Genomic DNA, 13,449 nt, shown 5'->3' on the forward strand with positions numbered 1-13,449 from the left:
CAGGAACTAAATAATTGCCTGCTGGAGAAATAATGGTGGCATCCCATCTGTCCCTGTATTACCCCACGCACTCACCAAGCCCTGTGGTGCTGGCTCAGAGCCCTGCCTGCCTTGGGATGTAATGATAAAAAGAACAGATGGTCTCGATTGTCTGTATCAGTGTAGACTCCTATCTACTGTATCTCTGTCTGCAGTCTCTCTCTATATGAGTATTTCTCTATCCAAGTGCCTTACAAAGAAAGTCACAGCCATGGTAGTCCTGAAGTCTACATTCCTCCCTGCTTCCCCCTGAGACAGCAGCGATTTTTGGATGTCTTTTCCCTCTCCTCCTTTGCTGTTTGTGGGGAAGGTTGAGTTGAAGGAACAGGTTTTACTCTGCCCTGAAGGGGATCATGGCTGTTAGGTAGGATGTGATAATGCATCTTTCATAGATCCATAAATCTTAAGGCCAAGGGATTATGAGATCACCGAGTCTGAGCCGCTGTATATCACAGGCCAGAGAATGTCAGCCAGTTACTCCTATATTGTACCCTACTACACTGCACCAAAAAGCTCTCTCCAATCACAGGATTTCTTTCCCTTTGCCTCAGGACATTGGTGTTATTTCTTCAGCATAAAGCTGTTTAAACCAAGTTCAACCAATCAGTCACGTCCTTTCCGCCCTGGGTGACCCCTGGTTCTTGTGTTATGTGAAGGGATAACTAATACTTCCTTATTCACTTTCGCCACATCATTCATGATTGTATAGACCTTGATCATATTCCCCTTTAGTTGTCTCTTTTCCAAGCTGGACGGTCCCAGTCTTATTAATTTCTCCTTATACGGAAACTATTCCATACCCCTATTCATTTTTGTTGCCCTTTTCTGTATCTTTCCCAATTCTAATATATATATATATATTAAGGGGCAACCAGAACTGCACGCTGTATTCAAGGTGTGGGTGTACCATGGATTTATAGAGAGGCAACATGATATTTTCTGTCTTATTATCTATCCCTTTCCTAGTGGCCCTAACATTCTGTTCGCTTTTTTGACTGCTGCTGCACATTGAACGGGTGTTTTCAGAGAACTCTCCACAGTGGCTCCAAGATCTCTTTCTGGAGTGGTAACAGCTAAAAATTGAGACCCCATCATTTTCTATGTATAGTTGGGATTATGTTTTCCAATGTGCATTGCTTTGAGTTTAACAACATTAAATTTCATCTGCCATGTTGTTGCCCAGTCACCCAGTTTAGTGGGATCCCTTTGTAACTTCGCAGTCTGTACTGGACTTAGCTGTCTTGAGTAATTTTATATTGTCTGCAAACTTTGCCACCTCACTGTTTACCCCTTTTTTCTGCTCATAATTATGAATATTTTGAACAGCACAGGTCTAGGACAGATCCTTGGTGGACTCCGCTATTTACCTCTCTCCACTGTGAAAGCTGACTCTTTATTCCTACTCTTTGTTTCCTTTTAACCAGTTGTTAATCCATGAGAGGACCTTCCCTCTTATCGCATGACAGCTTACTTTGCTTATGAGCCTTTGGTGTGGGACCCTGTCAGAGGTGTTCTGAAAGTTCAAGTACATTATTATCAACTGGCACCTCGTCCACATGCTCATGGACTCCCTCAGGGACAGCCCATTGCATGTATAGCTTACCAGGTGTCTAACCATCTTCTACATGGGATTCTGGTAGGTCTAAGCTTCCTATAGACCCCCCTCCCACCATGACCTCAAAGGTCTGGCTGGCATAGCTGGTTCCCTACCTCACAAAAACTTTTTCTTCAGCCTCAGGGAGAAATGCCTTTAAAAGCTGCTTAGTCCTTTTGATCACCCCCTCTGCCTTTCCCCCTCCCCCAGACCAAGTTGTTTTTTAACTGTTTATAGACCTTTGATCTACTAGTTCCCCTACCTTGGCAGAACAAGGCTTGCAACTTTTTGGAGAAAGGATGTAAGGTCCTCAAAGCTCTCCCCATTATCTTTCAAGTGTGTGCTGGGGCATTCTTATCTGGAGCTCTTGTCATCTTCGTGTTTGCTCTTCCCTCTGACCCCTATACAGCTAAATCAATGCATTCAGACAGGAAAGTCTTATAACCCAATGTACGACTTCCCCTCACTGACTAGGTCACAGGCAGGCAGACATACACACCTCGTTGTAGGCACTCACCTGGGATGTGGGAGAGCTGAATTCAAAGTCCTGCTTCAAATCCGGCACGGCAGGGATTTGAAGTTGGGTACCCTGCATCCAGTGATGAGCTGCCAAAATCTTAACAACCAGTTCCCTCCTCACCCCACGAAGGGGTCGTGGCCCACCCCCGACCCTGGGGACTCCTGCCCCATCCAACCCCCCCACGTTCCTTGATGCCCTCCCCACCCCTGCCCCATCCATCCCCCTCCCCTGTCCCGTGACTGCCCCCAGAACAGGGCAGGAGGGTCTCATGGGCCAGCATAGTGGGTGCCCCCCCCGACCCCTAAGAGCCAGAGGAACCTGCCGGGGGCGAGGTGGGGAGTCCCGGCAGTGCTTACCTGGGGCAGCTCCCGAGAAGCATCCGGCAGGTCCCTCTGGCTCCTAGGGGTGGGGGAGCGTAGCTGGGGGGGAGCAGGGAGAGCAGCCGCTCCCCCACTGATCACATCAAAAGTGGCACCTTAGGCACCGACTCTGTGGGTGCTCCGGGGCTGGAGCACTCATGGGGAAAATTTGGTGGGTGCAGAGCACCCACCGGCAGCTCCCCGCCCGGCGCCCAGCCCCAGCTCACCTCCTCCCCTGAACGCATCGCTCCACTTCTCCGCAATGCGCCCCCCCCCCCGCTTGCCGTGAATCAGCTGTTCACGCGGGAAGCCTGGGAGGGCCGAGAAGCAGGTGGCTGCTTCGCACTCAGGCCCAGGGTGGCGGAAGTGAGCTGGGGCGGGGAGCGGTTCCCCTGCGCGCCCCCCGGGTTACCTGCTTCGGCGCGGGTGGCCCTCCTCGTGCCCCCCCCGTCCAGCTCACCTCCACCCCGCCTCCACCTCCCTGGGCCTGAGCACGAAGCCAACGCTTGCTTCTCAGCCCTCCCCTCCCACCTGGCTTCCCACATGAACAGCTGATTCGTGGGAAGCCGGGGGGGGGTGGAGAAGCAGAGCGGGGTGGCGTGTTCAGGGGAGGAGGCGGAGCAGAGGTGAGCTGGGGCCAGGTGCAGGGCGGGGAGCTGCCCGTGGGTGCTCTGCACCCACCAAATTTTTCCTGTGGGTGCTCCAGCCCCAGAGCACCCACGGAGTCGGCACCTAAGGCACCACTTTTGGCCAGAGGTTAAATTTAGAAGCCCTCTTAGAACCGGTTGTCCCGAAAGGTTGTCCCCGGCTCCAGATCACCACTGCCCGCACCCCAGGGGAGTGCTCTAACCACTGGTCTCTTGGGTATTCTGGACACAAACACCCACGTCAAAAAATTCCCATCTTTTGTGCAGGCCCCAGTCCTGTAGGCGTGCTCAGAGCATGCTTGGGGAGACAGGCAGGGCAACAACGAGGTGGGAATCCCCAGCAGAGTCTAGCTTGAGTGCGGGGTATCAGAACTTGGGCAGGTGGAAACTTGGGCACCCTATGCAGATTTAGGTGCCTACGGGGGGTGTTTAGAACATCTGTGGGGCCTAAACATTGGACGCAGGTGCCTGTCTCCTGTGTGACCCTAGCCCTGTCTATCCAGTGTTTTGAAGATACAAAGATTTGTACAAAGGCTTATTACTGATAGACCCCTGGTAAGATTCAGATAGGCAAAGGCTGCAGAGAACCCTGGACAAAATGTGCTGATGCAGGTGAATGTCGGCACCCTGTTGGGTAGAAGACTCTGACCTCGGGACTATTTTTGTGGTGTTTTTCTTAACTATGAAGCCAGTGATCTATGATAATGTTGCTGTGAGTAAGGACGCTGCGCTTGCAATGAGAGCACGTCAGAGCCAGAAAAGAGAGCTGGGTGTGGGACTGGTAATGGGATAGAGAGCCTTTCCCCTCCGGCTTGCCAGTTTAATGCCCATTCAGGTTATTTATAGAGCAGTACCGCTGTGCTCAGGGTTTTACAGACATGCAGGAAGTCAAGGTCTCTTCTCCCAAGAGAATGCACTGTAAATAACAGATAAACAAAGCAAACCGTAAGATCTCACTATCCCCATCTACTCTAATTCCCCATCACCCTATCAGAGCCCAGCCATGCCTCTCCCCTGGGCCAGAGAGACCCATCCAGGACCTGAGAAGATAATTGAATGTCCATGCCCCTTGCAATCCTGTTGAAACTGCCAGTGTAGTTGCCAGTTGTGATATCTGCTCTATGCATACATGGGACCCAAGCTGATAAGTAGCAGAAGGTAACTGTAGCAACCTGCATGGAACTTGGAGAGAGAAGCTCAGGTTGGAGGGGGAAGAGCTTAGAGGAGGCACCAGGAAGTCAGTCTGTATGGACATGGCTGGAATGCTAGCTGCAGTTGTAGCAGCTCTGTAAAGAGTTTTTTTAATAAAGAGCCAGTTTAGTTTTACAAGCACGGAGCCCTCTTGTGCTATTACCCAGCACATGAAACAGTAATGGTAGTCAGCTGTTGCAACATGGACTGGATTGGGGGAACCTAGGCAGCGGGAAGCCCTGGGTTCTGACTCAAGCACTGGGGACAGAGCATTCTGGTCACCAGGCTCCTGTGCTTGGACTGCGCCCAAACCTGACCATGTTCAGAGCTTCTTTTCAGTGCAGCTTTCCCCCCAGCAACAAGGATTAGTAAACAAAACACCTTCACACACACGCATGAAAGAAGAGCTCTTTAGTTCTGTGCAGCACTTAGACACCAGGGGATAGGTGCTAAATAACAATCCGAGCTTAACACACACAGGAGCAGAGTCACTAAAATCTCTTGTTTCAGAGTAGCAGCCGTGTTAGTCTGTATTCGCAAAAAGAAAAGGAGTACTTGTGGCACCTTAGAGACTAACAAATTTATTTGAGCATAGGCTTTCGTGAGCTACAGCTCACTTCATTGGATGCATGAAGTGAGCTGTAGCTCACGAAAGCTTATGCTCAAATAAATTTGTTAGTCTCTAAGGTGCCACAAGTACTCCTTAAAATCTCTTGCTCATTTATTTCATTTGAAAAACTGCCTTCAAGCCTCCAAGCTGTGCGCACAGCTAATCGATGCAGCTTTGTGTTCCTGCTACACTTCTCTTCCCCCCCCCCCCGCCCCACCTCCATTGCGTTCCATTCAGCTGCTGTCTCTTGTCTGTTTAGGACCCGATCTCACAAACACACACATAACATTCAGGACGTGAATAGCCCCACTGAGTTCAAAGGGGGTATTTGCAGGCTCAGGATATTTGATTATCAGCTTTTTAGGGCAGGAACTGTCTTTTAATATGCAGCACCTAGCCCAATGGGGCTCATTCCAGTTACTGTGATACAAGTTGTTAATAATAATCTGATAGATTGGGATCAGGAATTCTTTAGGTTGCTGGTTCACTTGACACCCAGCCCCATTTACTCATCCAGCTCAGCTGTCGGGCATGCTGTTAGCACTGATTGTTCTACACTGTAATCTGAGCTTGCCCATCAAACCTAGTGTAATACAGGCTACTGTCCACAGTTTGCTTGTCTTTATTGACCTTTTGAACGTCCGGGAAATTCTTCACTCTCTAAAACACACTATATCTTTGATCTGGGGATCAGATACAGACAATTACTTTCAGCAGTCTGAGAGGGATGCATTAGGAGTCTCAGATGATTATTGATTAGGAACAGCCCTTCTTTGTTTCCTGTATTTCTCCTTATTCGATCGGAGAGGGGGGTTAGTAATTTGGAGCAGGCAGGCCTTGTGGAACTCTGGGTTCCAATGCCACTGGTATTGACCCAGCCTGTTAGTGATTCCCCTTCATCCCCAAGCACCCCCTTGTGGTTAGGCATGCTCTTGCTGGGGCTATTGTCCCATTTCCTCTCTTGGCCCCCCAAGGCCTCCACCACAGGCTCTCTTGCCTCGATAACACCCCCTCCTTGGGGCCACATTATTACAAAAACATAGTGCAAATAATCTGTAAGGAGAGTCCCAAAACATGGTCCATTTATCACTCCCCCACCCCACACCCCAAAGCATATAGTCCTTAAAACCCCACATCTGGTCCATCAAGGTGGCACGTACCACACTCCAGCCCCTTCCACCACATCCTCCTGCTCCCAGCAAAGCAAAGCTCCACTGGGAGCAAAGTCAGGCCCCAATGGGCCAAGCCACCAGTTTACAGGAGCAAACCTGTAACGTGTGCACTGCTTTGGGATCCAGCTATCAGCTAACGAAGGGTGCCAGGCGTAAGGCACTGTTATTTCAATCCATTGGGAATCTTAGGCTATGTCTGCACTAGAGAGCTTGCAGTGGCCTGGCTGTACCGATGCAACTGTGCCACCGTAAGATCACTCATGTGGCCGCTCTATGTCAATGGGAGAGAGCTTGCTCAACGACATAATAAAACCACCCCCAATGAGCGGCAAGAGCTATGCCGGCAAGAGAAGCTCTTCCACTACCACTTATGCCGACAAAATTAGGTTGCTCAGTGGGGTGTTTTTTCACACCCCTGAGCAACATAAGTTTTGCCAACATAAGTGGTAGCATAGACATGGCCTTCGTCAAAAACTGCCTGCTTCACAGGTGTGATCTCCCACCAGGGCCTAGAACGCTAGACAGTGACCTATGACAAACAGGCCTGTACCAACAAACTAAACACCCCCTGTGCCAGATGGATAGATAGGACAATGGAGTGACTGGTTATAATGCATCAGCGTTTGTAGCCATGTGTGCTCTCCTTCTGCTGAGCTAATCAGCCTTAGCCACCCTATGTTAGAAGACACTGAACATCCAGCAATAACAAAAAGCAAAACTCCAGGGCTTTGATAACCTTCAGCTGCTTGTCTGGGGCTCAGCATGTCTCTCTTGTTTTGTCTGGAGCAGCGCCTGTGTTTTATTTCCTGTTTGTTAGCTGCCCGCATTTAACAGATGAGGAGAATGTGTATGGGAGGTTCCCTCTGGGCCCCGGTCTGCTGCCTTTGCTCCCACAGAATAGCACCTACTTCCATGGGACAATATGCAGAATAAAGTACAATTCAACAGGAGTAAGGCAGGGAAGGTTTGGTGCCAGCTCGATAACGAGGTGGTACAATGTGTTTGTCAATCAGCCCCCAACCCCGCTGCCTAGAGCCCCTGGTTCCGTGCTTGATCTGGGTTGCAAAGGAGTTGACTAAGGGCTTGACTACACACCCAGTTACTGTCCTGCGAGCCAGGGTGTGAATCGGCAGAGCACCAGCCTGCCACGCAGTAACCTCCCCTTCGGACACAGCTCCAGTCAGCTGCGAGTCCACACGCTGGGACATCCATTGCACGGGAGCAGTGTCCACACAGGACCTCCCTGAGCAGCAGGCTGGTGTGCTGGTGAGTCACACACTGGCTTGCTGCATGGTAGCTTGCCGTGTAGTCAAACCCTTACTTCACCCACGCCCCTGTTCTACTGTTTCCCAGGAATTATTTTTTAGCTTTATAACAGGTGTTTGCCTCAGGTTTTGAGGTAAGTAGACAACACAGTGACCTCAACCAGACAAGAAATGACCAAGGAACCAATTCGGTGTCAATTAACGCGTGCAACCCAATTTACACTCCCACATCCCACCTCCTCAGAGAAGAACCCCTCCCATCTTCTCAGGGGAAAGTCTGGGTGAACCTAGGCCAACCTAGGCCATTTCTGGGCTGTGAGCACCCTGGAATCAGGGGGCTGTTAGCCTGAGCGCCTTGGCTGATCTCAACTGCATGACTGATACTCTGTGCTTACCGAGGGCCCAGGACTGAATGAACAGAGGGGGCTGCAGGCCGGGGCTGAGGTGCATTAGCAAAGCTGGAGGGGCAGAACTGAAACAGAAGAAAGTGCTGCAGATTGTGACTGAGAGGCACTGGCAGAGCTGTGGGAAGGAGCCTGGGGCGGGACTAGCAGAGGGTGCTGAAAGGCAGGACAGTGGTACGATGGTAGAACGGTGTGTGCTGAAGGGGGGGAACATATCACAGTCCACCATGGAGATGCTCTGAGAACTGTGTTTGTGTGTGCAGAAGGGGGCATATAATAGGACTAAAAGGAAGGTGCAGCAGGCCAAGACTGAGGGGCACTGGCAGAGCATGCAGAACAGGACACGCAGAACAGGAATAGCAAGGGGTGCTGCAGGTAAGGATTGAGGAGCACTGGCAGTGCCGTGTAGGGAGCCTAGGTCCGTAATAGCAAAAGGGGGCTGTAGGTCAGGACCAAGAACTGTAGGGGTGTGGGTTTGGAAGGGCTCTTTCAAAGGATACCTTTGCAGAACTGCATGGGGCAGTCTTGACCTGCACCGTGCCTAGGTCCAGCCAGTTCTGTTCTCTAGCTTTCATGACACTAAACTCGTGCATCAATTTAACAAGACAGGTAACATCAAGGAGAAGGTGCCAAGTCTAGAACTGGCTGTTGGTGAGCGATTGTTTAGGCATCACTTCATGTTTGTATTTTATAATTGGAAGGCAACGTGATGCATACAGCAGGGTTAGCTTTTAAATAGCCAGGCGCAGACAGTAATAGGAAAGTGCTTCCCTTATTCTTTGGGCAGAACAGAAATGGGATAGCAATCACTGATTGCTGCATGTTCTATTAACTCTTCAGTTGCCAGGAACTACTTCCGCATGTCAGTTCTCGGGTGACCTGTGGAAGAGCTCTGTGTAGCTCGAAAGCTTGTCCCTTCCACCACCAGAAGGTGATCCACTAAAAGCTATTACCTCACCTACCTTGTCTCTCTGTCCTATCTCTCTGATAGGGCAGCTGGTGGTGTTGGGTTTTCTTGTCATAAAACCTTGGGGAGCCGGCTTGCTAGAACAGGGCAAACAGTGAGAGAGCTGCTTCAGAATTCACAGCTCTCTAAAATGCCATCTCGAGGATGTTCTGAATGCAAGAGATCTGCCATCTGCACTGCCATCGCTGAGAGGCCACTTCGGGCAGCTGTCTCAGGAACTGCCACTCACTGCATGACTGCAACCTACCTCACCAGCTGCATTCGTCAGGGATGCTGCAGTCAGCTGTGCACAGGGTAAGATGCACAAGTGGTGGTGGAGGGACAGAGGGAGATCAGCTTTTTCTTGGCAGCTGACCCACAGCTGTGGAATTCCCTTCTACCAGAAACCAGAATGACTACCCATCTTACCACCTTCGCAATGTAATGTAAATCCACAGGGCCAAATCCCTTAGGTCCACTGTAGCCAAAGGAATTTCACTGATTTACACGCGAGGATCCAGCCCTCTCTCTTTACAACAACTTTGCTCCAGTAACTGCCCTTCAATGGCAATTAATAAATAAATTACAAATTCTCCATGCTGGCTGTCACAGCATTACAGGGGGAAAGTGTGGTAAATACAGACTGAAGGCCATATCCTGCCCTCGGTTACCCTGGCATCAGTTAGATGTAATAGCACTGAACTCAGTGGCGTTACTCCTGATTTACAACAGGGTAATCAGGAGCAGAACCTGATAGATCTGTCTGTACTCAAATACCACAGTGACCCAGGTGGGAAAACAGATAGAAAGTTAGTACTTGTGGCACCTTAGAGACTAACAAATTTATTAGAGCATAAGCTTTCGTGAGCTACAGCTCAGCTCACGAAAGCTTATGCTCTAATAAATTTGTTAGTCTCTAAGGTGCCACAAGTACTCCTTTTCTTTTTGCGAATACAGACTAACACGGCTGCTACTCTGAAACCAGATAGAAAGTTGTGACTGCCACAGTGCGTGGTACTCAAATCTTGATTATTGCTCACCCAACTACCAGTTTCAGAGTATGATCTTTCTCCAGTAATAATATCTGATATGTAAACAGGATCGCGTGTGCAAATATCACACTGAAGTTCGTACTGTAGTCATTAAACTGCACTTGATCCAGACAATGTCTGCATACTTTCTTGACCTCAGACTTGACCCGCCTGTCCCATTTCATAATCATAGAATCATAGAATCATAGAATCATAGAATATCAGGGTTGGAAGGGACCCCAGAAGGTCATCTAGTCCAACCCCCTGCTCAAAGCAGGACCAAGTCCCAGTTAAATCATCCCAGCCAGGGCTTTGTCAAGCCTGACCTTAAAAACCTCTAAGGAAGGAGATTCTACCACCTCCCTAGGTAACGCATTCCAGTGTTTCACCACCCTCTTAGTGAAAAAGTTTTTCCTAATATCCAATCTAAACCTCCCCCATTGCAACTTGAGACCATTACTCCTCGTTCTGTCATCTGCTACCATTGAGAACAGTCTAGAGCCATCCTCTTTGAAACCCCCTTTCAGGTAGTGGCATGCTGAGTCAGTTTCCTTGACTTTCACCGAATAGAGACTCAAGCTAGACTTCAAATTTTGTGGTTTGAGGGTTGGCTGATTTATTAGCAACAGTGAGAATACGGATCTCCGGCTAGCCAAGTGGAGATACCCTCCCTCTCCTGTTGTGTTCTAATGAAAAAGAGAAACACTATTTGAAAGGCAATCCAGGGAACAATAAAACAAAACCCAGTTTCATGGGAAACTTAGACATATGGTTCACAAAAGTGCAAAGAAAATCAGCTGAGTTGGAAGCAGCCCTAGTACATGCTGATAACAAGACCTCATCACCCCATCCTTAAGCAGCTGCACTGGCTTCTCATTGATTTCAGGATCCATTTAAAAACATCCCTCTTTGTTTTTAAAACTTTCAGTGGATTTGCTCAAATCTATATCCTGGGCCTGGTCTCTACTTCCTTTCCAGCTCCTGCTGCTTATCCAACACCACTCTCCTCTCTGACCCTTCACACAACCTCGCCTCTGCTGATGCGAGAGACTTCTCCTCTGCAGTTCTTTTCATCTTGCAGTACTGATAGTTCTCAGGATACTTGGTGTTTGCTTAATGCCTCAGTTCTTGGAGTCGTATGAATATGCAAAAATCTCAGCTTCCATTTTTTAAAAAAGGAACATTTTAACCCCAGTTGTTGCTGAGAATTGAAAAAGCTTCAAAATGTGAGCCCTAAAGGCTCAGAAACCAGCAGACAAATAGAAAGAATCCAGGGTTTATTATATTTTAGAATCTCATGGTTTTTTAGCCAATCTCATTATTTGGGGGGGCTGCTTTGTGATGTTAAGTGCTCACCGTGGAGGGCTCAGGATGGGAGAACTTGCTTCTGTCGCAGATCATGGCACAAAATGCAGCCCTTTGTGTGGATGTTTCCCTGAAGGATTAGTTATCACCCCCGCTCCACAAGGAGTCTGACCCTTGATGTAAAAGGATGTGAAGAAGAGGGTGAGAACTATGTTCCATTGCGTGGTCTTCCTTGTATGTGAAAATGTGAGGAATAATGACAATAAATACAGAGCACAAGCTGTACGCTTTGCAATCATAGAACTCTGGATGTAAAGCTGTGGAGGGTAAGTATCATTATCTCCATTTTACAGATGGGGAAACTGAGGCACAAAATGGGGCAGTAACTTGTGCTGATGTTATGGAGATGTGCTTTAGTGAGAATCCTTAAGTTGATCATCTGGCTTTCCTTCAGATCTATCACATGCTCAGCTTCTCCGTTTATCCATATTTTCTCTGAGACCATTGTTACATTCTTCACACACAGGTCTTTGTCCCTGAGCTACAGCAGTGTGTGTAGGCATTGCCAGATAATCAGATCGAGCTGCCAGATCATCTAGCCCAGTATCCTGGTCTCTGTCAGTGGCCCAGTGCCAAGTGCTTCAGAAGAAGGTACAAGAATCCCTGCAGTAGGCAGCGATGGGATTATCTTGCCACAGGGGAAGTATCCTCACTAGCTGTAGGCTGCCTTGGCCATGAAGCATGAGGGCACATAAACTTTGAGCCTCTCCACTCTTCAAAGGCAGTGGATTTACATCAGTTTAACTGAGAGAGGAATTTAGCCGTTTTTTCTTGCATGACCTTTAAAGTCTTACTGTGCTTAGAACTGCATGGTTTCAGTTCAATTATGTTTTATGATCTTTAGACAACAAGGGAAGAAGTTCTTCCTGTCTTGGTTTCTGTGGGCAGGTATCTCTTCTGCTAGAAGATACATAAAATGACTAAAAGCTACCCTGTGGCTTTCAGTCTTATGTATAAAAGCATCCCGGGAACTTAATGCAAAAAGGTGATTCTAAGATACTGGCTCCCTTGTTTTCCAAAGTGATATTGATTTGTTAAATATAACTATTAGGAGTGACAAATGGTCCTAATTGTGTCAGAGACTTGGAAAGGCTAAGAAAAGACTACTCGAGCCAGCTGGATGCAGCAATGCTGACTTGACACTACATAACCTGCATATGCCTGGTTTTCCCCAGTTCCTCAGTATTTGAGATTATATTGGACTCCAGCTCACACTTGAATAATTCCTGAAACATGATTATATGAAATATTTCCAGCTATTTTCTGTTTAAAAAGCTCCATTTCTATCTCTGGCTGGTAAATTAGTCACTGTCATTTTAAATATGGGGTTTGCTTGGCCCTGACTGTCTAGATTTATGATAGATCATTAAACAGAGCAAGTTTTAAGGAAGAGCGGACTCGCTAATCTCAGCCAGCCTCCATGTCCAGAAGTTCATCTGGGCCATTAGTAATTTAGAAAAGATGTGAAAAAAGAGCAGGTATGAGGAGAGGGGAAAAATCTTCAATAGGAAAACCAAATACAAAGGGGCTGTGATAAAATGGGCAAGGAGGCAGTGATTCTGATGAGAAAATAAATAGAGCCAATGGGTAGGAGGCCAGACGGGCATTGGGAGACACAGTACTGAGCCACCAGGATGGCTGCCATGCACGCTGCTTTGTTCCCACCCAGGATCCTATAGGTAAACTGAGGCTGGTGGCTGCAGGAGACCACAGTGCCCATCACATATCATGAGACACTGAGCAGCCGTATTTCAGGGAGCTCCCAGCCCCATTCCTGTTCCAGTGTTGACCCGGGCTGCTATTTCGGCTGCATGGCAGGCACAGTAAGAGAAAATCCTTGACTCTCCCTGCACTGTTATCTCCCATGCATGGCCACAGGACCTCCCCCTTCTCCAGCGCTCAGTTCAGCACAGGGGGAGAGGCAGGCTCACACTGCTGCACACAGTGGTACTCGTTTCTCTGGACGCACTGGACAAATTCTGCACATGGAGTGCTAAGGGGCCTTCTCCCTTCTTGCGGCAGCCTGCAGGGTTGCATAAGGTCTGTGCCAGGCCATAGAGCATTACAGTGCCCCCCAGAAATGCTCGCCGTTAATATAAAAATCTCCCCATTGCTGCACGGAGAGGGGTCACCTTCCAGCACCTTCTAGCACCCTGCAGAGGGCAGGGGAGACTCCCACGATCACGACATCACTGCAGTGGTAAATTTGTGCAAACATTAATGCAGCCTTGGTCACTGCACACGGGACTGTCTACGCACTGGGGACTTAAGATCCTGGGGTAAACGCCAGCAGCACCCAGGGTTTA

This window comes from Dermochelys coriacea, chromosome 1, assembly GCF_009764565.3.
Source record: "Dermochelys coriacea isolate rDerCor1 chromosome 1, rDerCor1.pri.v4, whole genome shotgun sequence".
Lineage (NCBI taxonomy): Eukaryota > Metazoa > Chordata > Testudines > Dermochelyidae > Dermochelys > Dermochelys coriacea.